The following is a 14,627-nucleotide window of genomic DNA, read 5'->3' on the forward strand; positions in this document are numbered from 1 at the left end:
GTATTGTCCCTCCCATAAGAATTAAATCAACCGGGCTTGTCAATCTCCTGATTAGAAGACCACCTCTCAGGCAGGCCGATCTACTTGAAGACATGCTAAAGTGATAGAAGGGATAACTATCCCTTAGATGGGATAATGTTCTTACACACACTAGAATTCCCTCCACTGATGCAGTGACTCACAGATCGTTGTCAAGTCTGTCCACTTTCCTGTGTTCTAACCCAAAGGTGTAACTTTCTTCCCCCTTCTGTCTCTTTGAATACCAGTCAAAATCCTAAGAATGCTTGCCCTGACACTCGCTTTCAGCTTACAGACACCATTGCTGTTCCAAATCAGAAGCGTGACTGTTTCCATTTTTTTTCCATCTCTTTCATCCTGGCAGCTGCCAAAATTGATAGCTTGCCTGACCTATGGTTTGTCTTTCACACACTAATAAAATGGCTCTTAGTGGGTGGGAAAATGGCTCAGCAGATGAGGTGCTTGTCACACAAAAGTTACATACAGAGTTTACCCCCAGAACTCATCTAAACTCCAGGCATAGTCCAGCATGCAGAGGTGGGACGTCTTCAAGCAAGCTGGCTAACTTCACTCAGGAAATACTTTGTGCTGATTATTAGAATTTACTATTGAACTCGTTAGACAAACTATTGATGAGAAACTATGATAACAACATAACATGACACAAAGTGCTGCCTGACCCAAGACCAAAAGTGTAATTGTATCAAAGAGAAATTAAAAGACCATCCTCCAAGCTGGTGGCTGCACTCTAAATAACTGACTGCACTCAGGTAACACTTGCTATTGTCAAAAGAGGTGTAGAAGACCGTCTAAAATATCAGCGCTCACTGGGGAAGTTTGGCTCTAGTTCATCTTCTAGAGTCTAATTTCTAAATTACAAAACATATGAAGACTAGAAAGGCGACATTAAAAAAGAAATGTGTGCTAGGCGATGGTGGTGGTGCACACCTTTAATCCCAGCACTCAGGAAGCAGAGGCAGACGAATCTCTATGAGTTCGAGGCCAGCCTGGGCTACAGAGTGAGTTCCAGGAAAGGCACAAAGCTACACAGAGAAACACTGTCTCGAAAAACCAATAAAGAAAGAAAGAAAGAAAGAAGGAAGGAAGGAAGGAAGGAAGGAAGGAAGGAAGGAAAGAAAGAAAGAAAGAAAGAAAGAAAGAAAGAAAGAAAGAAAGAAAGAAAGAAAGAAAGAAAGAAGTGTATACCATATATTTAAAATTTAAAATATATTTAAAATTTTTTAGTATGCACATGTAAGTAAAATGAAACAGTGAACATATTTCAGTAATTGAAATTTATGTAACCTACCTAAAACACTACCACTTTAACATGTAACCACTATAAAATATTAATGAGATCTTTTACATTCTTTTTTTTTTTTTGTAGTATGACTGCTAAATCTGGCACAGATTTTTGTCCTAGCACACTTCAGTTGAGACAAGCCGTGTTTAAATGGCTCAGTAACAGCTACCATATTGGACAGCACAGGACAGAGGGGTAAACTAAGCTATAGAGTAATAGTTGGCTGTGTGTCAGCTTCGCAAGGCTGCTTTGCCTCCTTATTCAAGCAAATGCTAACACAGGCATTGCTATAGAGGTGCTCTAGAGACAGCTTCAGGTTTACAATAACAACTCTAAAGAAAGCAGATTCTATTTGACAATGTGAGGGGTTCGCGTCCAACCAGTTGAAAACAGCACAAAGTGATGTTTCTTTGAGGAGAGGGGATTCTGGCTCATAACCACAGGGATATCCCACCGTCTGAGAGTTTCCAGTTGGCAAGCCTGCCTTACACATTTCAAACTTGCAACCTCATCAATTAAATCGTCGACATTTACAACGTTGTGCATGACACATGATTTGCAGCCATGCATCCCATAATGGCAGGGATACATTCTGAGAAATGCAGCATGGGGTGTTTCATCATCATGGCGTGTATTCACGCAAGCACAAAGGGCATAGGTCCGTCAGCCACGTCCCATGGTCTCTTTGTGCAGTGAGGAGTTAGAGCGAACGTTTGTGCTAGGCTGCTGCGGGCACCAATGGCATCTTGTTTTTCAGTAAACAGCTGTAGATTGTTCAATCCCCGGTAGACCTGTTCCGCTTGCCAGAAGCACTCCAGGGTGTGGGTACTCCTGGAAGACATTCGGAGTTAGGACAGTCCCTGTACATGTTCACTGGAATAAGAGGTCTGACACCACCCAGCCATTTGCACGTGCTCCTCATCTTCTATGAATACGTCTTTGCCGTCTTCTGTTTCTGAAGGGTTCACAGCAATACTTGCTTGCACGAGGTTACAGAATTAATTTATTGTATGGATTTATGGTTTAAATTTTTGTTGTGATTGAACTGATACATCCATTACAGGAGGAAAAAAATAAAATTAAAAGAATTATCCTATAAAATAATGATACAAGTGGCAGCCTGATAAATCAGAAACATGCTCATTTCTTCCACACTGCACACATTGCACAGCTGAACTTTCCCATAACTGGCTGTTTACTTACAGTAGCGGCACCACAGACAGGTGAGTGATGCGTTGTACTGAGCCCTGTGATGGCTATGTTGGTATGGGTGAAAGGAATCTTTCAGTTTCGTTCTAACCCTATAGGACCACTATTATACATCTATTACATAACTCATCACTGACTGAAACATTGCTCTATGGTTCATGGCAGCATATAAGAATAAGCTGTAAAGGATGCATAGAAAATGATTGGAATGTTTTATGTATGTATGGTGTGTACAGAGGGGAGCATTGAGTGTCCTCTATGATTCTCCCCACGTTATTCCTTTACAGTATGGCCTCTCTGTGAACCTGGAGCTGGTGCTTTTTAACTATGCTGGCAGCCAGCTAGTCTTCTGTCACTGGCCCCTCAGTCCCTCAGTGCTGGGATTACAGGCTTGAGAGGGATCACACCTGGATTGTTATGTGGGTACTTGCATCCAGTCTTGGGTAGCTTGCACAGAATTCAAGGAAAGTTTTTTTTTTGTTGTTTTTGTTTTTTTTTTAGGGATACTTTCTGGAGTATTTCTGAGTGATATGTGATGATGTCTCTGGCTTATATTCTATTGACCAAATACACACGGAATTGTAACCCTTCAGTAAGATAATAAGGCACTCAGTATCCATTCTCATAAACAAAATAATCTCTATCATGGCAAGCAATACTTAACAGTTCAAAAGTAGCATTCAGCACATTACTGCAGGATAAATTGATTTTTAAAAATTTAGGAGAATCTGCAGCTCTAGCTAGCTGGGGACCAGACAGTCTCTGTTTCCAGTGTGTGGAAGACAATGGCAAAACCTTAGGTGGTGACATAGATGATTCAGTGTGTGAATTTTTCCCGCCTAGCCCGTATTTCCACATGACACATGAGGACACCATGCCTCGGAACACTGGCTCTTTGAAATAAGCTATAAAACGGACAGTTTGGCTTTTCTCGGTGTTTTCTTAGGAGTGCAGATCCTGGCCAAGTCACAGCATGTTCTTACCAAAATTCTCCCGTACAACTAAAATGACAAGATATTCTTCTTTCTCTTCCTGTCATTAAATTGTAATGAAGTGTTGATGACCTACTGTTATGGTTACTGTTATTGCTATGGCAACAGTCCTATACATTCCAAAAGGAGAAGAATCAGACTGCTTCAGTATATCGTATCATCAAAGGTCCTCTCTCAGAAGCTAAGGTAACTGTATATTTTTATATCTACTGTGATTTAGTGCAGTATTGAGGAATATTTTCATATTATACGCATAATAGCTTGTGAGGTAAGGCAGGCTGTTTTCTACCTCTGTACCAAGTACCCAAGTTAATCAGTTTATAAAAATAAAAGTTTCTGGGGCTGTAGAGATGGCTCAACAGTTAAGAGCACTAGCTGCTCTTACAGAGAGTCAGAGTTCCATTCCCAGCACACACAGGGTGGCTTCCAGTCATTTTTAATTCCAGTCCCAGGGACTCTCGCTTCCTCTTCTGGCCTCTGGGGGCACTGCACATATGTGGAGAACACATATGTGCAGGCAGAACACCCATACGCATAAAATGAAATTACAAAATAAAAACAACTAAAACTAAAGGCTGATTTTGACCAGTTTTTAGAGGTTTCAGATCATGGTCAGTTGACCTGACTGCTTTGGGCCTATGGCAGGGACCTTGTGGGAGACATGGCCACTTACCTCATGACCATGCGAAAGAGAAAGAGAAAGGATTCTAGGGTCCCTGTCTAAGGGTTTCTGTTACTGTGAAGAGACATCATGACCATGGCAACTCTTATAAAGGAAAAACTTTAATTGGGGTGGTTCACTTATAGTTCAGAGGTTCAGTCCATTATCATCATGGTGGAACATGGCGGTGTGCAGGCTGACATGGTGCTGGAGAAGTAGCTGAGAGTTCTACATCTTGACTCTCAAGCAACAGGAAGTGAACTGAGACCCTGGGTATGGTTTCCTCCAAAAAGGCCACACCCACTCCAACAAATCCACACCTCCTAATAGTGGCACTCCCGTTGGGGGCCATTTTCTTTCAAACCACCACAGTCCATATCTTTTAAGGCCACACATCCATTTCTCAAATGCTCTCTCTGCTGGATCCTTCTTGTTAAAGTCCCTCCATCTCCTAATGACAGAAGACTGGGACCAAGCTTCATGTGGATCTTTGAGGCCTGTCCCAGTTACAAACTGTAGCACATGACATTCTAGAAATCTCTTTCACTTATTTATCCTTTCTGAACTTCCTAAGACTATGAGTTGTTGGTAGGAACTATGAACTCCATTTTGTAAGTAGGAAAATGGTACACACTATTGCTTGCCTATCCAATAACTACTCACAGCATCTTTCCATTCTCATTTCTAACCAAGTCTTTCTTCACTGTTTGTAAAAGAAAGGTGCCATTCAAACGCCTCCTCTGTCTTCCTTGTTTTTGATTTAAAAAACCATCACAGCTGTTTATGTTGTTCATTCTATTTCCTGTCTTATATGTGAATTTAAGAACTGGAGCTACTGAAAACATATAGCTAAAAAAAGAAGGAAAGGGATAGGAGGAGGAGAGAGGGAAGGAAGGAAAGGAAGGAAGAAGGGAGGGAGAAAGGGAAGAATGGAAGAAGAAGGAGGAGGAGAGGAGGAGAGGAGGAAGGTGGCCAATGTGCCTCACACTTACCTGGAGATAAAATATTGGCTCAGCAGTTTTCTTCTGGACTTTGTCATATGGAAAGCATTTATCAGTTTTAAGTGTGTTCTAGTGGAGTCTTAAGGCCTTTTACATTAGTCATCAGACTGCCTGAAAATGGAAATACTTTGGCCTCTTCCTTTCCGATTTGTATCTGTACGAGTTACCTTTCTCATTACTGTAACAAACTGTGTAACAAATAAGTGTGGACAAGCAGCTCAGGAGGCTGGTTTGCTTCCATTTGTATTTAAATGGGATGGAATCCATCAGGGTGAGAAAATCCTGGTAACAGGAGTGTGAGGCGAGCTGGTCACACTTGGGAAGGGAAGAATGATGAAGGCTGGCAGGCACTCAGCTGACTCTTCCTTTGTGTTCAGTTCAGGAACTCAGCCATGAGATGGTTTCACTCGAGATTATAGTAGGTGTTCCTACCTAGGTTAACCTAGTCTAAAGGATCTCTCACGGGCATGCCTAGGAGTTGACGTCATCTAATAATTCTTTACAGGTGTCCCAGAGGCTTGTTTCCTAGGTGATTCTAGAGCCTATCAAGTTGAAAATCAATATTTACCATTACAGCATCCTTTCATTATTGATATTTCAGTCTTAATTCTCTAGATAAGACTTTAAGGAATACAGTGTAGGAGTATAGAAAGGGACATCCTTGTCTTATTTCAGATTGTGAAGGAAATGCTCCCAGATTTCCTGTTTGGTTTGATGTTGATTAGGCTTGTGTCATATATATCCTTTATAATGTTGAGATGCATTTGTTCCACTCCTGGTTTACTCTGAGTTTTTATCATGAAGGCTGTTTGACTTTGTCAATGACCTTTTGTGTATTTATTGAGATAATTGCGTGATTTCTGTCCTTGAGTCCATTTATGTGAATTGTTAAATGTATTGATTTATGCATGTTGCGTTGCTGAAATGAAGGCAGCTTGTTCATGGTGAGGGATCTTTTGATGTGGATTGAATTTGTTTCCAAGTATTTTACTGAGAATTTTTGTTCTCGTGCTCATCAAAGTGGTTAGCCCATAATTGTTGTTTCATTCTTACCCATTTGAAAAAAGATTTATCATAGAACACTTGCAAACAAACAAATAACCACACACCCAAATTAACCAACCCAAAGTCTATACAGCTTCAAAATGGAAGCTTCACATCAAATTTTATACTTTCAAGACAATACATTTTATGAACTTTTCCATCATGCAAAACAAAAATTGCATTATAGAATTATTACTAGAAAAACAATTGTTTTATATCCTTTCATAATTTGTGTCTACTACCTACATTCACTCCATCCTCATCCCTTAGCCTCTATTGTTCTCTTTTCTCTATCTTATACTGCACCCACATGCACATCTGTTTACATATATATGCATATTATTGGCTATTGGGGTACCCAATGACTGTATAAGATGCATCAAATTCTTTCCTCTCCTGCTTTATGAAATAGTTTGAAGTTGCTAGTTTTTTAAAGATTTATTTGCTTTTCTTTCATTTAGTGTGCATTGGTGTTTTGTCTGCATGTATGTCTGTGTGAGGATGTCAGATCCCCTGGAACTAGAATTACAGACCGTTGTGAGTTGCCATGTGGGTGCTGGGAATTGAACCTGGGTCCTCTGGAACAGCAGCCAGTGCTCTTAACCACTGGGCCATGTCTCCAGCCCCACCAGTTCTTCTTTAAAGGTCTGTTAAATTAAGCAATGACTCCATCTAGACTTGAGCTTTTTTTTTTCCAGTTGTGAGACGTTTTACCATTTCTTTTTTTAAATTAACATAATTGTTATTAATTCTTTGGGAATTTCACATTATGTACCCCAATCCCACTGATTTCCCAGACCTTCCAAGTCTACACTCCGCCCTTGTAGCCTCCCCTATCAAAAAATTAAAAACTAATAATAAAAATAATTAAATACACACACACACACACACACACACACACACATACACACACACACACACACATTCATTTCCCTCCTCTGTCTTTCCTGCTTCCCAAACACATATTCATTCTTTGGAGTGGCCTTGGAAACTGCAGGGTGTCAGGCAGTGTACGCTTTTGTCCAAATAGCTTTACTTGCAAATGTTTATTGAAATGAGTTGTTGGTCTGGTTCAAGGCCTCGGGCTTCTGGTACACCATCCATATGGGACCCTCACTGAAACGTCTCTCAGGTATCTTGCAGCTATGGTTCCACAGGACTGGTCCCTTCACTTGCTCCAGACAGGGTTAATATTGGAGGAGGCCCATTCAAATCCCTGGATATGGGGCTGGGTGGTAGCTGAGTTGGTAGGTCTGGGCCTCCACCAGAACCCCACACCCCCACCCCGTTAGGCAAGGGTCAGGACTAGCTCTCCCTCAGGCGTGGTGAGGGGTGGGAGCAGCTCTTCTGAGTGCAGGGCCAGCTCTCCCTTTGCAGAGGACAGCGAGGTAGGGCCAGTTCTCCCAGGCCTTCATCAGGGTCAGCTCTCCCCCCCCCCCCCCCCGCCGCCACGCCGTGGTAACAAACATCAGTGGGCCATGGACATCAACACAGACCCTCTGTGGTAGGACCACGGACCCAGACATGGCCCTCAGCCACAGCTCAGGCCTGGAGGTAAAAGTAGCCTGGGGTGGCAGCGCAGGCCACTCAGATTAGTATGGCACCAGCAGTAGCATGGCCCTTGGACTTCAGCATAATTGAAGGTGGCTGCCCAGACCACGGGCATCCCTGCGGGCCATAGACCCAGACGTGGCTCCCAGGGGCAGCACGGCCTGGACATCACGTGACCCCAGGTGGCCGCATAGGCCACCCATATCAGCCTGTCCCTCCCTGCCGGCACAGCTTAAGTTCCGCTTCTCCCCACAGCACAGGAACGGCTCTGCTGCTCCTCATCATTCCTCCATCACACACTTCATCTCAGTGGCGTCTGCCTGCCCAGGCCCCGGGATGCCAGGCAGGCCTGGCATCTTCCCGGGTTTCACCCTTTCTAGTTCACTGCTTGGTACAGATTTTTTTTTTTAAGTTATTTCTATCCTCTTGGTTAAATTTTGGGAGATAAAATGTGTCTAGGAATTTGTCCATTTTTCTAGATTTTTCTAGTTTACTGGACTAGAACATTATGTATGTTCTGGTGATCTTCTGTATTATACTGGTATCTAGTATAAGTCTCTTCATCTTTAATTTTATTGATTTGGGTCCTTTAAATTTTTGTTTATAAATTATTTCATACAATGTATTTTTATCATATTATTTCCCCTCCCTTCTCCAAACTCTTCCGTACTTCCTTAACCTACCCAACTTCATGTTCTCTTTTTCTCTATATCAAAAACAAAAAAAAAAAAATCAAAGCAAACAAACTAAAAATATCTAACACACACACACACACACACACACACACACACACACACACAATAAAACATGATGTCTGCCGGGCGTTGGTGGCGCACGCCTTTAATCCCAGCACCCGGGAGGCAGAGGCAGGCGGATCTCTGTGAGTTCGAGGCCAGCCTGGGCTACCAAGTGAGCTCCAGGAAAGGCGCAAAGCTACACAGAGAAACCCTGTCTCGGAAAAACCAAAAAAAAAAAAAAAAAAAAAAAACATGATGTCTGTTCTTTGTTGGCTTCTGGACCTCAGGCTTGCCCTGGAGTGTGGTTAGCACACAGTGAGACTCCTTTGGAGAAAACTGATTGCCCCTCTCCCAGCAGGTATCAGTTGCAATAGCTTTGTGGTTGGGCTGGACTTTTGTGTCCACTTTCCCTTCCTGTGCTGGGATTTTGCCCGGTGAATGCTGTCACAGTCTCTGTGGGTTCATGTGTGGACCAGTCCTGTAGTATCCGGAAGACCTGTTTCCCTGGAGTCGTTCATACCTCAGGTAATAGAATGGAGAGCTGTGGAGAAGTCATTTCAATTTGGGTCTCATCTCACTTTCTTTCAGTTAATTCTGCTAGTTTTTGTCAGTGGTGTTAATCTTTTCAAAGCACCAACTCTGCATTTAGTTACCTCTTTATATTTTATTTATCCACATACAGAAGTCCCCATTTTAATTGTTCCTGTTCCATTTTATGATACATATTAGAATTTATGTCCTTTATACTATGTATCCACTAACAAAATATTGTGGTTATTTTAATACTTCGATAAAGATCTATACATCACAGCCGGGCGGTGGTGGCGCACGCCTTTAATCCCAGCACCCGGGAGGCAGAGGCAGGCGGATCTCTGTGAGTTCGAGGCCAGCCTGGGCTACCAAGTGAGCTCCAGGAAAGGCGCAAAGCTACGCAGAGAAACCCTGTCTCGAAAAACCAAAAAAAAAAAAAAAAAAAAAAAAAAAAAAAAAAAAAAAAAGATCTATACATCACACTTGCAGTAGTAGAGGGCTTTGAATTGACGATTTTAATTTTATTTTGCATTTTTGTTTTTTTCATGCTCTTGGTAGTACCCTTTCCTTTTAGCTTGAAGAACTTTAGCTTTGCTAGTAACTCAGGTCTCACAGTAACAAACCCTCGAGCTTGTGTTTGTGTGGGAAAGGTTTTATGTGTCCACCATTTCTGAAGGATAGCTTTGCCAGGCATACTATTCCAAATACTTCTATTATCTTACTCTCTCCTCATTGGTGTGCAAACTGTCTGCTGAGAAATCCTTCGAGGGTCCCTTGTATGTGACAATTGCTTACTCTGGCTGCTTTCAACATCCTCTTTGACTGCTGAGGAAGGTTTTCTAACATATCCAGGTGAGATACCAATGATGATTCAGTTCTTACGACACTCCCTCCCCAGCATGTTTTTCTTTTTTCTCTTCATCAATGTTCTAATTTCTTACCTGAATTCCTTCACTTTCACAAACGCATCTTCACGAGTGAATGGTTGCTCTAACTGAGGTCTCTGCGAGAGGTGAGCATTGAAAACTCTCTTCTTTCCTCTTACAATGTCATCCCTTGGCATTTAGTTCTTTAAAAATATCCCACAGTACATCAGTTCAAGTTTACCATCCCCTTAATTTTTCTGAACAAGTGATACTTGCATGTCCTGTGTGGCTCCCTGCTTTACAATTCAATGACATAATGCTGAAATCTATGTTTTGCCTGGATGTGCCTTCTCTATAAGATTTCGTTTGCTAGCTTAACTAAGCATATCTAATAGCCCTTTGTGTATGATTTAAGAGAATTTGATTAGAGCCAAAATTTGTTTACTTTGTTCCGGTTCATCAACCATTCACGTGTGCATGAATTAAATTATGGTGTTATTAATCATCCAACAGATGTTCTGAAATCAATAACAAGGTTTAAGGGGCCCAGAAAGGTGCTGCTTGAACCGGAGGCTTGACAGCTTGGAGAAAGACCTAAGCCTGCTCCATTCTGTCATATTTCCAACACATATTTTTAATACAGACATGAGATTGTCTCACACTTGTCTTAGTTCGGACTATCACAGTGTAGCATTGACTAGTGTCATAGACAACAAACATTCACCCTTCAGTTTCCGAGACTGGAATGATGAGGTCAGGATGCCAGCATGGGAGAGTTACAGTAAGGCTCTTCGTCCGTGTGTCTTCACATGTTCTTTTCCTAGTGTACACAGAGAGAAAGGCCCCATTCGTCTTCCTGTGTTCTAAAGAATTTGATCCTATCTGGAGCACCTCAGTCTCATAATCTAATTTACATGTATCACCTCTGAAAGACCCCACCTCCAAATAGCATTATATTAAAGGTTAGGACATGGACAAAAATTTAACAAGGATTGAAACATGCTAGATATTTAACAAATGAGTGCTTTTACATACCTAAGTAAATGTGTTGAAATTATGGTTTCCATGCAATAACAATGATATTTGTAGACTATACTAACTTACCATGTCCTTCAAGTGCTACAACAGATCTGAGTTCAGTGCCATTTGGTTCTGATCTGTCAGCTGGTCTCTATTTGTATATACTGTTGGAAGACAAGGTCAAATTTCTAAATTTGATGGCCTCCATGAATGTGAGGTTTAAGCCAAATGTCCCTGTTTGACTCCCGTCATTTAGGAGCAAATTAGACTAAAGTGCAGACACAGTTACCAATTTCTATTCATATCCAGGCTGCTCAACTCAGCAGCTCAACTGGTCAACTAAAATGACTGTGTCAGTTCCAAGGGGACATGGCCATGTGACCATTTTAGAATATTCTTGGAGGACTGTTGCTAGTGGATTTACTGCATTGCCAGAGACTTGAGACCAAGAAAGTCCCAGGCAGTGCTTTGCCTCAGCGAGGAAGTACCTGTTTTTCCGTGGGACCGAATTTACTAGACACTGACAGTTTGGTCATACCCAGATTCCTGCACTGAAAACAACACTGTGCAACAATGTAGTCCTTCAAGTGAACACATGTGCGGTGTTTGGGACTCGGTGTCCGGGATTCAGTGTCTTTCTGGTGTCTTGTCCGTGCACTGGTGACAAGAAGAATCTGATCAGAAAACAGCTTGATATAAAATGTAAAATCTAGCTCTTTCTTTCATGTCAACTATATTTAGACACCATTGGCAGGCCATATGGGTGTTTTTCTATTTCTTTATTAAAAGAGAAAAACACAGGCTAACACCAAGGCTTTCAAATTAGTGCAGCTCTTAATGCTAGCCATTTACATGCTTGCAGGATGCCTCCAGCCCTCACTTGGCCGTATGGAGAGAATAATCTTTTCTCTCTCAGTGGCACCTTGGATACACACCTGCCTGTTTAAAATCAGGCATACAAAAGAGGAGGTGCTGATGAATTTGGTGCTGTCTAGACAACTATACTACCGCACAGTGTTGCTCTGTTGGTTACCATGGTAATGAGCAAATAAGCTCTTAGAGCCCTGCTAAATAATGGGTTGTGAATACTTCCTCTACAATAGGCAATTTTCCTTTCCTTGAAACGGGGATTGCTAAAAACAATCTAACCAAAGCCAAGACATAGAATCATAGCACCCACTACTGTTTCAGAATTCGAGAGAAATGCCACAATTTAACATTCTTTGTCAAAATAACTCATTTGCCCTGCTGTTTTCATCAGAGTCTGTCATTAGGCAGCAGAGGGGCCTGAGACAACAGTCCGGAGTCCTTTTCTCGTTCATGTTAGGCTTCTCTGTCATTCACTAACACTTGGGTTCCTCCTCTGTCCTGGACCAGGACAGGTCTCTGAATCACACAGCTGGACAAAGGCATCCTTTTCTTCAAAGAATGATAGTTTGGGAGGAACAAAGTAAGGCCAACCTCTCACTAGTGTATGATGAGTGCAAGACGCTTCTGGAATACATAGACAGAAAATACAGTTGTGGAAAGATGCAGAAAGCACCGTGGTAGAGAGGCTATGCCATCTGAAGGAAAACAGGAGGAATCCAAACCAAGTGGGGAGCGCACTTCACAAGGGGAGGGGGCACAAGGAATTCAATACCCCAGAAGTGCAAGAGAAAATTACTACATTCCAAACAATGTAGTACAATGTTGAACAAACCTGGGTGAGGTAGGAACATTAGGGTGTGGCTATGGGAGGGCCAGAAGCAAGAGGCAAATCTTAACAAGCAGATACAGTGCTAATCCCGGAGAGCCAATGGCCATTTTAAGCAGAGGAATAATAATTTAGAAACGTATTTGCAGAGTGGACCATGAATTAGAAGAAGCAAGAAGAGAGACAGGAAGGAAAGCTCAACAGATTTGTGTAAAAGCCATAGTTGGCCAAACTCAAGGTCCTGTGTGTTGTTGCAACTTTTTGTATCCATTGCGGGAACTGCCAGTGTCCCCCACTGTCCTGTCCATGTTCCCCTTCTTGCACACTCCTGAGCACAGAATCAGCTGAAATACACACTTCTCCTCACGTACCCTTGCAGCTAGATATGGTTATGGGATGTGTGCAACTTCAGGCTTTTCCCCATTCCTCTTGTCTCCCTTTCTACAGCCTTGAATATGAATGCATTCCAAAACAAAAGGAACTGATGTAGATGATAAGGAGGAAGCCCAGTGGTAAGGAGGGGGCAAGAAGGCTGGAGTGGCTGGGACTCACTGTGTCTGCCCCACACCACTTCACACAGCCATTGTTCTCAGAGCATCTGTAGTAGTGTCCTAAACAACACACACTCAGGTCATTTGACAGCTAGACACTTTTTCAGTGAGTTGTCTGTTCCTCATGACAAGTTCCTCGCCTATCTGTAGCTTGTATATATTTATCTATTTGTCATCTATCCATCTCTTTGTATATAGTCTATCATCTATATATCTATTATCCATCACCCATTTATTATCCATCTTCTATCTCTCCATCCATCTCTAATTTATCAACCATCTATCATGTTCAATTTTTTTTTCTCTAGTGACTGCTCATCGAGATGCTTCCTTGGACTCTTCATAATTCTTGTTGATCTGACTCAAGACTCTGCCCCACATTTCTGCCTTTGATAGATTCATGACTTTACTCAGTGCAGGAAGTTTTCAATTTTACATTGTACTGTAACTAGAGTTTTACTGTCTTGCCCACAGTCAGAACAAATCTTTGTCACCCGCCAGTCCCACAGCTGCTCAGACCCAATCAAGTAAACATAGAGACTTATATTGGTTACAAACTGTATGGCTGTATAAATCTATACCTTGCCACATGGCTCATGGCTTACCAGCATCTTTACATGCTGTTTGTCATGGCGGCAGCTGGCAGTGACTCCTTCTGCCTCCTTTTCTTTCTTTTCTCCTCTCTGTTATTCCCACCTATACTTCCTGCCTGGCCACTGACCAATCAGTGTTTTATTTATTGAACAACCAGAGTAATTTGACATACAGACCATCCCACAGCATTGTACCCTCATCTTTATCTAGACTCATGTCCTCAAATACTTGCAGCAAACTTTCATTTGTGTCTCTAGCCATCATTTCCAACTGTCTCAGGGCTTCTATTGCTGCAACAAAACACCATGACCAAAAACCAAGTTGGGGAGGAAAGGGTTTATTTGGCTTACACTTCCACATTGTTATTCATCACCAAAAGAATTCAAGATGGGAACTCAAGCAGGTCAGGATCCTGGAGGCAGGGCCAGATGCAGAGGCCATGGAGGGGTGCTGTTTACCGGCTTGCTTCCCATGGCTTGCTCAGCCTGTTTTCTTAGAGAACCCAGGACCAGCAGCCCAGGGATAGCACCACCCACAATGGGCTGTGCCCTTCCTCCATTGGTCATTAATTGAGAAAATATCTTACAGCTGGATCTCATGGAGGCATTTCCTCAACTGAGGCTCCTTCCTCTCTGATGACTCTAACTTGTGTCAGGTTGACACAGAACCAGCCAATATATCAACTCATGTCCCGAGATGGGCTCACTCCATCTTCCCTTTCCCACAAGACTCAGTTCCTCAAGCCTATTTTCTTTCTAAGGTTGTGTCATATTTCTTCCTCGTCTGTGAGCCCTAGAGTCTTGTGGAAACTTCAGCTGCTCTGCCAAACACCCCCACACCCCCACACACCCCT

General features: G+C 42.3%; 1 long non-coding RNA gene across 1 annotated transcript in view; it reads left to right on the forward strand.

Annotated features, from left to right (window-relative positions):
• Positions 1 to 1,407: 1,407 nt before the first annotated feature.
• LOC121824073 (uncharacterized) overlaps positions 1,408 to 14,627 on the forward strand; it is a 32,358-nt gene continuing 19,138 nt past the window's right edge. Inside the window, exon 1 of the long non-coding RNA XR_013046019.1 lies at positions 1,408 to 3,708. This is a non-coding gene — a long non-coding RNA (uncharacterized LOC121824073). The remainder of the gene's footprint in view (positions 3,709 to 14,627) is intronic.

This window comes from Peromyscus maniculatus, chromosome 19 (genome assembly GCF_049852395.1).
Source record: "Peromyscus maniculatus bairdii isolate BWxNUB_F1_BW_parent chromosome 19, HU_Pman_BW_mat_3.1, whole genome shotgun sequence".
Taxonomy (NCBI): Eukaryota; Metazoa; Chordata; class Mammalia; order Rodentia; family Cricetidae; genus Peromyscus; species Peromyscus maniculatus.